Genomic DNA, 14,569 nt, shown 5'->3' on the forward strand with positions numbered 1-14,569 from the left:
ATTATGAAACACTTATAGTGCATTTTTCAGCTCTATCAGGTCAGTTTCATTCTTCTTATAATGACCATTTTGTGTATCAGCTCCTGTATCATTTTATTGTAATCTTTATATTTCTTGGATTGGGTTTGGACTTTCTCCTGAATCTCAATGATCTTCCTTCCTGTCTATATTCTGAAATCTATTTCTGTAATATCAGCCATTTCAGCCAAGTTAAGATTCCTTACTGGGGAATTAATGTAGTCATTTGGAGGAAAAAAGACACTCTGGCTTTTTTGAGTTGCCAGAGTTCTCATGTTGTTTCTTTGCTATCTGTGTGGGTTGATGTTCCTTTAACTGCAGCGTAATTTGAGTACAGTCAGTAGACTTTTTTTTCTGGATATTTTCAGAGGGCTAAGGCTTTGGGTAGGGTCTTTATTTGTAGTTAAATTACTGTCCTTAGTTCCCCAGGGGGTATATTAGCAAAGTATTTTTGCTGTTGATGTTACACTGTGATGCAGTAGATGGTGCTTAAATATAATGGCCAGTAGGTAGACACTTGTTCAGCCACATGGCTCATCTGTATTTGCTTATGATTGCAGTCATGACCCCCTCAGTGGTCTGAAAGTGTGTGCTCCTCTTCCACTTGAGTGTTGGTTGCAGATCTCACCTTGGCTCTCCTGAGCTGTATACCACTGGTCTGGGGCAAGCTCAAGCTTTATGTTCTCTCCCCAGCTTAGAGGCAGCAGGAAACGGGATCTTGATGATGGTTGTGAGAGAGATTTTTTCACTTGTCTCTTGCGGGTTCCCTAAGAGAGATGCAGAACCACTATCGATCAGTGTGATCAGCCTGGGGTGGGAAAGTTGTGCTGTGGGCCCAAGTTAGAGGGTCTTGCCCCTAAGTAGGGAGGTCAGGGAGGTCAAATAGGGAGGTCATCTGGGAGACAGACTGGCCTCTCCTTCTTAGGGGAACCGCAGCTTGCTGGAGGTGTGGTTAAATCACTCAAGGGGCTTTGCTCCTTCTCCAGTCTGAGGACAGCAAGGATAGTACTACTGTACTATCCAGTGGCAGTGGACAGAGGTATTTTCAGTTGTCTCTGGCAGCCCCACCTCAGAGAAACATGAAACCAGTGTTACCAGGAATGTTCAGCCAGGGGCTGGGTGACTGAGCTGCCGGCTCTAGCTGAGGGCTCTACCTGTTGAAGACAGTGTGATGAGAGGTGGGGTGTTGAGGGCTCCCAGGGAGGAGACACTAGGCTCCTCTCCCTGTGGTGGCTGTGATGTGCTGGAGGCACAAATGAAGCCCTCAGGTTCTTTGTTTCTCCATCAGACCAAAGGCTACCGGGGAAAACCCCTGCCATTGCAGTAGTAGAGGGCCTGTCAGTTGCCTCTGGAAGCTCCTCCCAAGGAAAACCCAGAGCCACTACCTGTGGGTATACTCAGCTTGGGGTGGGGTGGCTCTAGTACTGTCTTGATCTTGGGGGCCCTGACTGGTGATGAATGGGGTAGAGGAGCTCACAGGGAAGAGAGACTGGGCTTCTTTTTGTATAATGGCTGCTGTGTGCTGGAGGTGCTACAGTAATGACCAGGCCTTTTGTTCCTTCCCCAGCCCGAGGCTGGTCAGGGAAGTAGCCCTGCAGTTGCAAAGGCAGAGGAGCTGTGGTTTGTCTCTGAAGTTCCTTCTAACAAAAATTCAGAACTGCCTCTGACTGAGGTGTTCAGGCAGGGGCAGGGTAGTTGTGCTGTAGTCTCAGGCCGGGATGATCCACCCAGTAAGAAGTGAACCCACATGGGAAATAGTCTGACCGGTTTTTCATGGGGTAGCTACACTGTGCTGGGGGTCCACACCAGTCTCTAGTCACTGAGCACCCTCCAGAGCCGGAGAGTGAAAACTTTGAGGGCTGTGGGGCAGCAGAAATGGTGGTCTGCCTGCTCCCTCTGGGAGATCTGTCCCAAGAAAATGCTGAACATCATTTTAAATGTACCCATATTCCTTAGTGTAACACCAGAGAAAAAAGTCATTTGTCTGTAAGTAAATAATTTCCTTTTTATATGAATGTTGAATATTTCTACTTAACTACCTCCTAATAAAATAAATTTAGGTTAAGTAAGATGCTTAAGTCATTATTTAAAATTTTACTAGTAAGAGTTGAAGGTGGTCATCTTTAATAAATTATACCATGACATTTCTCCGTAGTCTATCATCAAAATAAGTTGAGATTGTTAATAAATTATAATTGGACATCACAGTTATGATAAACAATAAACTAATGTGTATTTTTAACACAAAGTATTCATAGTGGAAATTCAATGTGTTTGTTGCACACGTTATATGTTTTTTACTTAGTGAAATAAATGATGATACAGCTATTCCTCACAAAGCAACTGTTTTTTGCCAAACAACTTATATGTATATATATATATATATAATATATATATATATATAAAATCCTAATAATAACCTTATGAAGTAGGCATTATTACACTCAACTTACAGATGAGGAAGCCCAGACAAATATGTATAATGTTGCTGCCTTTTGTAGGCAGCAGATTAAATATATATTTACCAATACCAAAAGAGATAATTAAGACCAATGTAAAATGAAGTCACTGAAACAATGAGAATATAAGCCCCCATATAAAATTAGAATACATGCAAATATATATTAGAAAACCATATGTAATGATGCTATATACATATATAAACATATGTGTGCATATAATGTTATATATAGGCGTGTATATATATGCAGTAATCGTAATGTAAGCATGTGTGCATATGTGCGTGCATGTGTAAGTATAGAGAAAGATCTCATATTTTAAACATAAGGTTTAGTAAGTTTTCATATTAATATCTAGTGCTTCCCCTCTAGGTAAAAACTAAGACCATTGCGCAGATATCACAAAGGAAAATAGCACAGACCTGATGTTACCAGCATCTTTTATTTTTTTTCTAATTCATCAGAATTTTATGTCACCCATTAATCTTCAAATTCTCATATCATTTTACATTGAAATGGCACTGAAGCATCTGCATTAATTAAAAGAAATCTGTCTCTCAGCATATAGTAGATCAATCAAGATCTTCAATGGGTGTATTGACTTGTCTAGTGTGGTCCTTACTAGCTACTGTGCACATTCGTTAAATCATAAGATGAGGAGAGTCTGCTCTTCTTTAAGAATGCCTGTCACAGCTATCTGGACCACCTCCTCTGTGGCTCAGCAGCTTGGAGAGATAATAGAGGCTGTCTTTTAGCAGGAGGATCATATCTAAACAGAATTATCTCTATAAAGTGATTTTATTCTCTGAAGAAGTTATTGCCACTATTATTTCATGTATTATTAAATCAGGTCTCCCGTGCTTCTCACCGCAAATGCCCAGGGTTTTGTTGTGTAATTATCAATTCTCTACTTCTATATGAAATAAAATTGTAAATAATAATACGAATTATGCTCATTGTATTATCTGCAATGTGCTTTAAGCAACTTCAGTATAAGTAGTGTACAATGCCTGTATGTGTGTGTTCTTTTCTCTATCTAGGGAAGTTAATTTTGGAACCTTGCCAATCAACAATATACTCTCCAGGGATATTGTTCTACAAGTGCTTTAATATGGCTATATAATTTTCACTAGACTGTGCTAATTATAGTAAGTGATGATAAATATTTTTTCATTGATGAAATAAATGATATTAACATTTGTGGATTTGTTAGAAATATTGTACTCTGTACTCTGACATTAATAAGAATGTAAAAATCTAGTTAGTTTTAGCAGCCAATTTCCCCATTAGTGCTCTTAGTCTAGAACTCAGATGTGGTTCTTTTGTCCCACCACCTACTAGAGCTGTGCAGTCCAATTTAATAGAAGCCAGCCACATGAAGCAATTTAAATGTAAATTCACTAAGATTAACTACATAAAATTTAATATCTATCACACTAGCTACATTTCAAGTACTGAAAGGCCACAGGTACCTAGTGGCTACAGTGTTGGATAGACAAGATATACCATAATATATTTTGATCACCTCAGGATGTTCTATGCACAGCAATGCACTGGAGAATTGATATTACCTAATTTGACCATAAAATTAGCTGAGATGGCTGTTATAAATTGTTGCATCTGCCTCAAGACTACTTTCACACAAAGTTTTTGGTGGAGTTCTCCTGAGTTTAAGATCTAAAATTTCATCAAATTTAAACAACAAGGCCATATAATTATTGTGTATGAGTGCATATGTGTATGTGTATGTGTGTTTGTGTCTTCTTGCTATTGAAAGTTTTTAGGCAAGCTCTAAGCTGAAACTTTATTCCATTTAAACATGTTACCTTACATGGGGATAGTGTCTAAGAATCCTCAAACCATAACTCTATAAAACCAATGAAATCTATTAGCTATCTATTGCTTCCTAGAAAATTACTCCAAAGCTCCGTAGCTTAATAAAAGATTTTTTTATCTCATTGTTTATATAGTTTAAGAATTCAGGTGTGACATCTGAATTTGAATCACAGTGTCTCCCAAGTTTACAATCAAGGTGTTGATTGAAATCATCTCAAGGCTTGATGAGTGGAGGATCCACTTCCAGGCTTACCCAGTTGGGTCTTGTGAGGTCTCAGGCCTGGCTGTTGGAAGGACACATCAGTTTCTTGCCACATGGGCCTCTGCATAGGGAATGTCACAGTGACATATCTAGATCCATGAAAGTGAGAGGAAGAGAATGAGAAAGAACAGGAAAGGACAAGCAAGAGAAGATCATAGTCCTTCTTAACATAATCTCAAAAGAGATATTTCATCACTGTTATAGAATTTTATTTGTTATAAATGAATCACTAGGCACAACCCACACTCAGAAGAGGATTACACAAGGACATTGATATTAAAAGGTGAGGTCGCTGAAAACCATTTTAGAGGCTGTCTGCCCCATCTCCAAAAATAACACATGGTGGTGAGGTTCAAATTGGCTCATGTCAGTTTACAACAAATAGAAATAATAGACTGCATCCATAGAAGGATTACTAGGAGATGGACACTGAACTGAGCACTTTATTTGCATTGTCACATTTAATCCTTGAAAAAGATTATGAAGGAGGTAATATTCTCATTCTTCTGCAAAGAAAAATAAGACTTAAAAGTATGCATATGCACAGAAAAACATAAAATTGCAACTATTATACAAACATAAATTTATGATTTTGCATAGCATCATAAAAGGCTTTTCCTCAGGATTTTAAAAATATTTATAGTAACTATAATTTAACAGACGTGTAGTGACATTTGTATTAATGCATAAATTTCAGTGTTATGTAACTCAATTTTTCATAATTTTAAATTATATACTAGTGAACATTTCTGCACATAAAGTTTTCTGCTTCTGTTTTGCTATAATTGTTGGATAAATCCCTTGGTGACAAATTTTGAAGTAATTAGAAATATTGGTACATATTGCCTTGTTGTTTTTTCAAAAAGCCTATACCACCTTACAACGCAAAAAGTATAGGCATGCTCCAATTTTACTGTGTTTTGGTAGCAATGGCTTCACCAATTGTAATTTTTAATAATGTGTTAGTGTAAAAACCAGCTCCTTGATATACCTTTATATGCATAATTTGATCTCAAATATACATTTATACGCATTGTCACTTAACAAAGGTGAGTATTTTCACTTTTGTATATTTACTACCTGCCTTTCTTATGTCAACTGATCATTTTGCATACATGTCATTTTTCATATTTTAGCAACAAATGTGGGAGGTTACATTTTGTCATTTTCTCTAAACTTGTTAATCATGACCTGCTTGTAAGAATTTAAAAAAACCAAAAGACTTCACATGGTATTTCTATTTGCAACATTGTTACATCCATTTGAGTTAATGACACATAATAACACAATGTCAGATATGTAAAAGATCTCTGGGAATGGTGGAATAAAAAACTCCCAAAGCACTTTCCATGTTCCCATGATTCCAGAAACTCTTTTCGTAAAGCTGCTTTTTTGACAAGGCTTAAAATATTTAAAAGGCAGAATCGAATTGAAAGGATAAAGTTTAAAAACTAGAATTTAAAAGGCAAAGGCAAAGAACAAAGCAGGTTCATTTCCCATCAATACCCATTTTAAGACAGACTATAATTCTCCAGAGTATGTACTGCAAATAACACAGACAGTGGATTTAAAATGTAATTGATTGCAGTGTTTGCAGGAAAAGATAATCCAGAGATTGCCAAAACAATGGTGAGGCATAAAAGAGAGAGAGAGAAAGATTTTGGCAAAAGAAGGATTGAAAGAGATTTTGATTTGTTAAATAAATTATAGACCCTTCATTTACCTTATCCCATTTTCCCTCTAGTTGCAATACTTAGAAATATAAATAAGGTACCAGAGTTAGAAACTACCACAAGTTAGCTAGACCACATTATAACATTATTTTGTAATAATTAAACATACTTATTTCTCACTTGTAATACAAAGCAGAAGGTAAGAGCTGAAGGAATACTCTGAATGAGTAGAAAATCTTCTGTAAGTTTTCATTTCCTGCTCTGACTGAGAAAACACATCCCTCACAATCTGATTCCTCCACTGAGGGTGACTCACTTTCCTTAGCAACATGGAATAGAAATGTCTCAGCTAATTTTGCTATCCATCTAATGTGGCTAGATATAAGTATTCTGTCCCTAAATCTGTCAAATCATCAACTTGGATACATTTTTATATCTGGGGAAGATAGAGTCTTAACATGAATAAATATAAGTTCTGAAATGTTTGGATTGATTTTTGAGGCAGAATGCAGACTGGTGGTATGGGATTTTAATTGTCCTGCTATACACTAAAGTTTTACAAGGGACCAAAGTCAGACAGCCACGAGTTTGAATCATAACTCCATCATCTTCAGTGCTATGGCTGTTAAAGTGCTGGGTTTTTTCCCCCAACATATAAAATATTGAGAAAATGCCACTTGAGGGACTGGCAGGATTAAAATCTGCTTTGTAGTGGAAATCTTGTAAAGGAGCTAGTCCTAGGAAGCAAAATGATGCTGTCAAATGCAGTGTTTTCCTCCATTTCATTTGTATTTAAAAGATGTTGATGTTGGAAGTTGGTGGCAATAAAGCTAGGGTGAATTCTCAAGTCAGATCTTTATGGCTGAGAGGTCTAATAATATCTAAAATCTTTTCCTCAGCGTGAGATTCATAGTAATAACAGGAGGAATTTATGCAGACCTGTCCTCTCTCATCAAAGCTGAAAAAACTGAATACATGGAAGGAGAAGAGACTTGCTGAGGTTCCACAACCAGAGACATTACAGGGAGGCCCACACTGGGTTATTCTTATTCCCCAGGTGTGCATTTTTATATTTACCATCACTGTTCCTCTGTTTCTTGGATAATTGCATAACCCTTAAATCCACTTACATTATGGAAACACAAATGTCTCAGCATAGCTATTCAATCCACGTAAAGTATTCTTGGAGCAATGTGTCCGTTGGAGATAGCTAACAGAGTGCAGAAATAAAGATAAAAGCAGATACTAAATTTCTCTTCACTGATTAATCTATGAATCTACAACAGAAGAGAAATAAAATTTCTCTTCTCCCCCTATGAAATTTAATAAAAGCCTTTATTCTATTTGACAATTTTAACTTTCTTCTCCTTTTCTTTTTAAAAAAAGTATAAACACTTTCTTGTTCAATGTGTGCCACTCTATTAAATGGTGAACCTCTAATTAAGTAGTAAAGCCAGCCACAACTTTTACAGGTATTCTTTCATGTTACCGAGGAAAGAAAAGGGTCTGGGAAGCCTTAGTTGAACTACAGATTGAGACAATATATTGGAAAAAATACTTTTATATATCTAAAATTAAAACATTCATATTCTTTGGCTTCATAATCCCCATGGAAAGAAATTTACCTTCAAATATAGTCTGATTCCAAGTTCTCAACCTTCAATTCTCAGTTGAAATACAAACACACACATATAATCAGAATTAGCAGAGATTTTTATTGCAAAATTAATCTTTGTGAATAAAATCACAGCATTAATTCATTCTAAAACTTTTCTTTGTAATTATAGCATTTAAAATAAAAAACTGATTGTTGGTGAGGATGTAGAGAAATTGGAAGCTTTTCGTACTTTGCTGGTGAGAATGTAAAATGGTGCAGGTGTTTTAGGAAACAGCCTGGTAAGTCATCAAATATTAAATGTAGATTTATATATGTCCCAGCAATGCCTAGGTGTATGCCCAAGATAAATGAAAACACTCATAAGTATACATGCAAGATGAGTGAAAACATATGCTCATGCAAGCTATATACCTGGTTATTCATAGCAGCATTATTCATAAGAGCCAGAAAGTGGAAACAACCCCAAATGCTCATCAGCTAATATATTAATAAATATAACATGGTCATATTATTTGACAATAAAAAGAAATGAAGTAGTGACACATGCTAAACCAAGCTAAGTCATGAAAACAAGATGTTAAGTGAAATAAGCCAGTCCCAAAGACCACATATTGTATGATCCATTTATATAAAATGTCCAGAATACAAACAACTATAGAAACAAAAACTACATGATTGTTTGCCCAATTATATATAGATCTTGCAATCTGACTCTTAAGAAACATTTTTTAAAAATTATTTTTAAGACTGAGGGAGTGCTACCCTTTTATAGCTGAAATAATTAACTACAAATTACTTAGTCGGTTTGCTCATTTTTTTATGTTAGATTGCATTATCCAGAAATTTTACAACAAAGTTAATTGTCGTAGTAAGTGTGGTATATGGGCAAGATAGGGATAAGAACCACACTTTAGAATAATTTAACAGTACTTCAGAGAAGCGATTTGTCTAAGGCCTCACTTCTAACACAAGTTATGAGTAAAACCTGATCACAAATTCTTTGCCAATACTCAGTCGACTGTTGAATTTATATGGTATAGAAGTTATTCACCCCTTCCATAATATGTAGGGCAATACGACCTTTAAAAGACTTTCTACATCTCAGAATTTATGATCCTGTCATTTCACTTTTTATTACTTGGAGGGTCTTATAATGTTGAAAGTGAGGATAGAGAGAGGCTGAGAACAACCTTCAAAATAAATGAAAGTTGAATGTTATACCCTTTCTGTAAGATGAAAATTGTCCGTACATGGAAAGCAGAGTATGTAGTTCTAAAATTTTAAACCTGATATGAGAAAGATCCTCCAATCTTTTCTCATTTAATTCCACTTCTCTGGTCCTATAATAACTATTTCGAAGAAGAATAAATACTCTTAGTATAAAGTCCAAAATTAACTTAAAATAAGTGACAGATTAAATCAACCTACATTTTATTAGAAGTATATTAATATTTTATTTGAATAACATGAGAAGATGCAATCTGTGTGTCTAGAGTTTCCTCCCTCAAAATCCTGGCAATAATATTAAAAGCTTGAATGAACTGATAAAGCAAATATGATCTAAGTGATCTAAGCCTATACCTTGGGTTAAATCAGGCCACGGACTCATGCCGGAATTGGTACAGAGTCTAAGGTAAGTGATATGCTCGAAACAAAGAGATAGATAACCAGATGTCAGACTTCTGAGAGCAGTGGTGGTGTCTGATACATTTTTATAACCCAAGCAACTTAGCTCAGGCCTGGCACATGGCTAGTACTCTGTATTTAGGGCTTTAAATTCAGGGATCCTGAAAGAGAGTTACGAAGTTCTGTGTCTCAGGAACATCCAAAATGTAGAGGCACAGAACCATTAGAATGAGAAGGAGGAAAACTGAAGAACCCATGATCATCAAAGTACATATGAGGAAAGTGGCAGAGACAATTTGAAACAGAGAAGTGAGAAATACAAAAATATTCAGAGACAGGACTGGGAAAATATACATTGAAATGCTATTAGTCTCATGGTATAATTGCTTCTTTCTTTTGCTTTTTATTTCTTTTTCATTTTTATATTAAATACTTAATTTTTTACAGCAGTTTTAGATTCATAGCAAAATTGAGAGGAACATTTAGAGATTTCTCAAATATCCCCTGGCCCCACACATGCATAGTTTCTCCCATCATCAGAATCCCTGACCAGTGTACAGTCATCCCTCTGTATCTGTGGAAGATTGGTTCCAAGGCCTCCTTTGGAAACCCAAACCCAAAGATGATCAAGTCCCTAATACAAAATGGCATAGTATTTGCATATAACCTATGCATATGCTCATGTATACTTTAAATCATCTCTGGATTATTTATAATATCTAATATAATGTGAATCCCATGTAAATTGTCATTATGCTGTATTGTTTAGGGAATAATGACAAAGCAAAAAGTCTTCACACGATCAGCACACACACACGATTTAAAATACACATTTTCTATCTATGGTTGGTTGAATTCACAGATGTGGAACCCATGGATACAGAAGGCCAAATATAGTACATTTGTTACAATTAATGAACCTACATTGACACATAATTTATCCAAATATCATGGTTTACATTAGTGTTCACTCTTGTTGCTGTATTCCCTATGGGTTTGGACAAATATTTAGTGACATGTGACTGCTATTATGGCATCATATAGAATAGATTCATTGTGTTTAAATATTCTATGCTCTGCTTATTCATGCCTCGCTCCCCATTAACCCCTGACAAGTGCTGATCTTTTTCCTGTCTCTGCAGGTTTGTCTTTTCCAGAATGTCATATAGTTGGAATCATACAGTATGCAGCCTTTTCAGATTGACTTCTTTTCACTTAAATATACGTTTAAGTTTACCTCATGTCTTTTCATGGCTTGATAGCTCGTTTCTTTTTAGTACTAAATAATATTTCCTTGTCTAGATTTACCACACTTTATCTGTCTATTCACCTACTGAGAGATATCTTGGTTGTATTCAAGTTTCTGCAATTATGAATGAAGCTGATGCAATATAAACATCCTTGTTCAGATCTTTGTGTAAACATAAGTTTTCAACTCCTGTGGGTAACAAGGAGTGTGATTACTGGATCTTTTCTATTTTAATTTCTTTTTGATATTTGTATGAAGTGTCTCATGTGAAACATTATATCACTGTGTGTTCCACGATCTAAGCTCTGCCTTCCTCTCTTCCTTTATCTCTTTTCTGAACTAGCTCCTTGCCAAGACATCCACACTGACATTCTATTTCTTTCTCAGGTATACAAGAGTCTTCCATCTTAAGCCTTCTACTTACTCTTCCCTTTTTCCAAAAAACTCTTACCTCAGTTTTTTTTTTTTTTTTTTGGTTGGATCTTCTAAGTTCTTCAAATCAGAGAAATGGGCAGGCATGAGGAGATCTCCTTAGCACTCCATCTAATGAGCCCATTCCATCATCTCCCACCTCCAGCCAGCATCTGTGAAGTTACTAACATATCTTTTTCATGGCACCTATCAATGATGATTTTTAGTTTACTTAGTTATTACCTTTATTTCAGTCCCTGAAAGAAACTTCACAAAGCAGGGACTTTGTCTAACTTGTACATTCATATATGTCCACACCTAGGATAATATCTAGCTCCTGGTAAATGATCATGAAGTGATTGCTGAATAAAAATGAATAAATACATATTTGCTGCAATTTTTATATTCTGTTCAAGTAAATTAGAAAAATACCAATGTATTAAGATACAAACATGGACACTAAGGAAGATACTCTAGTGTTTAAGTTGCATCCTCTAGCATGGTTGTCTAAATGTACCAAATTGATTTAATAGTTGTTCAAATAACTATCTCTGAAGTAAAATAAGGGCTTCATTAGTGGGACTATGGTGGGGGTGGGTAGGTGAGGATCAGTATGGTTCTCACTCTGCCTGAAGTCAGGTCCAGTTTGGGAATTAGCACTTTTGATTGTTGTGCCTAGAACAGAGCAAAGGATGCATGATGCTGGTGTTCAGAATGAGGAGCTGCGAAACAGAAAAGACAGAAACAAGGTTTGGAAGGTAGAATCTGGATATGCCTTCTAAGGGAAAGTAGCAACAAAATAATAGCCTCCCTTGTCACTGGTGAGCAGCTATTACTTGCTAGGCATCTTGAATAGCTCATGCTAGTCTTGTAGCAGACATTATCTCAATCCTTATAACACAAACCTAAGACAGAGGCAACATGATTACCTCTTATAGCCAGTCTGAAGGTTGTGATAGGATACACTATGATGGCAAAATTATGCTTTCTCCCTTCATTTGTCTCAAATGCATATGAGGCTGTTTAGTTAGTTGTGATGGAAATCATTTAGAAACAACAGAAATCCTCTTTGGTAACTTTTCTAAGACCTCTTTTCCTCTAAGCAAACATTAGCAGAAAACAGCATGCTTTCATTCTCTCGTGATATAATCTGAATCCACCTAATCCACTAAAAAAAATCTCCCTGAAGCACAGTCCACAAGAGAGGAAAAAAGGTGAATCAACAATGCAGAAGAAAAAATAAAACTGTTTTTTTCTTCTAAAAATTTTCCCCTCTCTATTTAGCCATCCAGTTGATTATCCATTTATACTCAAACTCATTCTTAGCTTGGGATAGAGTTTACCATTAAAACTGAGAAATGTAATCAACATGGACCTGGCATAGATACATTGTCAAAGTCATTAAAATGCCTACAAAAGTTACATAGAACCACACTCACCCCTCTGTCCACAGTTTCTATTAACTCCCCTCTTTTAAAATCTGTTCCAGAAACAGCATTTTCTTTGCTGTTTTATAAATATACTAGATATGCTTTGTTTTTATGCCTTTACTCCGATTCCCCACCCCCACCCCTTGGCAAGGAATGTTCTTGCTCAGATACCCACAGGACTCACTCTCTGCTGTTCTTCATGTCTGAGCTCCACTTTAAGCTTCTCAAAGAGGCCCTTCTCTGACTATCCCTTTAAAGTTACAACTCATTCCTCCCCTTCAACTTGTTCTACTTTTCTTTTTCCATAACATTTATTAACTCTAATATACACTATAGTTTATTTATCATGTTTATTGTTTCCTGTGTGTCTCCGCTTCCTCCTGCTAGAATATAAGCTCAGTTAATACTGGGATCTTTATCTTCTTTGTTCCTTGATGTATCTCAGCTCCTAAAACAATGAGAGGTTTACAGTAAAGGCTGTCAGTTGCATGATGGAATAGTGAATAGCTTTCCTTTGGGCTAAAGAGCAAGTACTGCCTAATCAGATAATAATTATGACATCTTAAAAAGTCCTTCAGAAAAAGATGTGAGAGATACAAAGAAAAATCCCCAGCAGTGGTCTCTAAGATCAAGACTGTAATTTTTCCCTTGAAGAATTGTAGTGCCTTCTGGGCTGAAAAAACAGACTGTCATCCCACTGAAGAAATGAGTTCTTTCAATACAGGCACAACATTGAAAGGAAAATATATGAGCAATTTAATCTGAGCCTCCTTAGAGTTTTTTCTCCTAGAGACTGCTTATTTTCAAAGAAAGGAAATGAGAACACAAAATATGAATTTTTCATGTATTGATATCATGGTAAAGTTCAGTGTTGGTTTCAATACTGACTCTCCAACACACACACACACACACATATCACTCTCTCTACACTCAGGATTTCATTGGTAATGACTTAATTAACAAACTGGTAATCTTATCACACCATTATATTTATACATATGACTAATTAGAAAGCATAAATTCATTAGATGTCTAAACACAGTAAAATCCCTTTCTACAGTCACAAATTATTAATTATTGTGACTAGGGCAGAGATAATGGAAATATTAATGTTCTGACTATCTTGGTCTGAGACAAAGAAAAAGTTCTAACTACCTTGATGCCTGCAATAGTAACCATGACACAATGTGAATTTCAAGTTTGCTTTTCCTGTCTACTTCTGTGACCTGTATACTAGATTTTATTTATTTATTTATTCAGATGGCACAGTGTGCTCACATATTGTGACATCTCCAGCTCAGTAGTCATGAAACAATCTGTTTTGCAAGGAAAATAAGTGCAAAGTGTGTGGTCACCACTTCTTTTCGTTGTATATATGTAAGTATATGTGCCTGTGCTTTCTTCCTGTCTCCCTCCATCCTCCCTCTTTTCCTTCCTTCCTTCGTCTTTTCCCCTTCCCTTCCCTTCCCCTCTCTCTCTCTCTCATTATAGAATAACCTGTAGTTTCACTGAGACTTCTTTTCATAGTGACCAGATTTCTGATCCAATTTATTGTCCAATCACTTATACCCTCCCTGTAACAAACACATATAATAATTTATTTCCTGACTTAAAGGATGCTAAAAAGTAGCTGAAGACATGTAGCACAAATGTATGAATAATTAAATAATAGCAGAAAGGTCCAGAGTGTGGTGGATGTGATACAGGTAGAGTTAAGCATTGTGGTATAATGATGATGATGATGAATATAGTAACTGGAGAGTATTTACAATGTACTATACACAGTCCTATGTCCTTTACAAGTAAGTCTCTTAACAGCTTTATGAGAAATATATTGAAATAATTCTCATTGTTCATGTGAGGAAACTGATAACATAGACGTTAATCAACTTGCCAAATTTACGTAGTTGGAGACAGATAAAGCCAAGGTTTCAGTCCAGATCTATCTGCCTCAAGAGTCAAAGCTTTAAATCACATTACTTTGGAT

General features: G+C 36.0%; 1 long non-coding RNA gene across 1 annotated transcript; it reads right to left on the reverse strand.

The window, feature by feature from the left end:
• Nucleotides 1-394: 394 nt before the first annotated feature.
• LOC129048660 (uncharacterized) lies at nucleotides 395-11,875 on the reverse strand. The gene is made up of 4 exons (XR_008511183.1): nucleotides 11,777-11,875; nucleotides 4,567-4,664; nucleotides 1,783-1,923; nucleotides 395-785 (listed from the first exon to the last, which is right to left on the reverse strand). It is a non-coding gene; the product is annotated as an uncharacterized LOC129048660 (long non-coding RNA).
• Between the last annotated feature and the right edge of the window lie 2,694 nt (nucleotides 11,876-14,569).

Source organism: Pongo abelii, chromosome 9 (assembly GCF_028885655.2).
Source record: "Pongo abelii isolate AG06213 chromosome 9, NHGRI_mPonAbe1-v2.0_pri, whole genome shotgun sequence".
Classification (NCBI taxonomy): Eukaryota; Metazoa; Chordata; class Mammalia; order Primates; family Hominidae; genus Pongo; species Pongo abelii.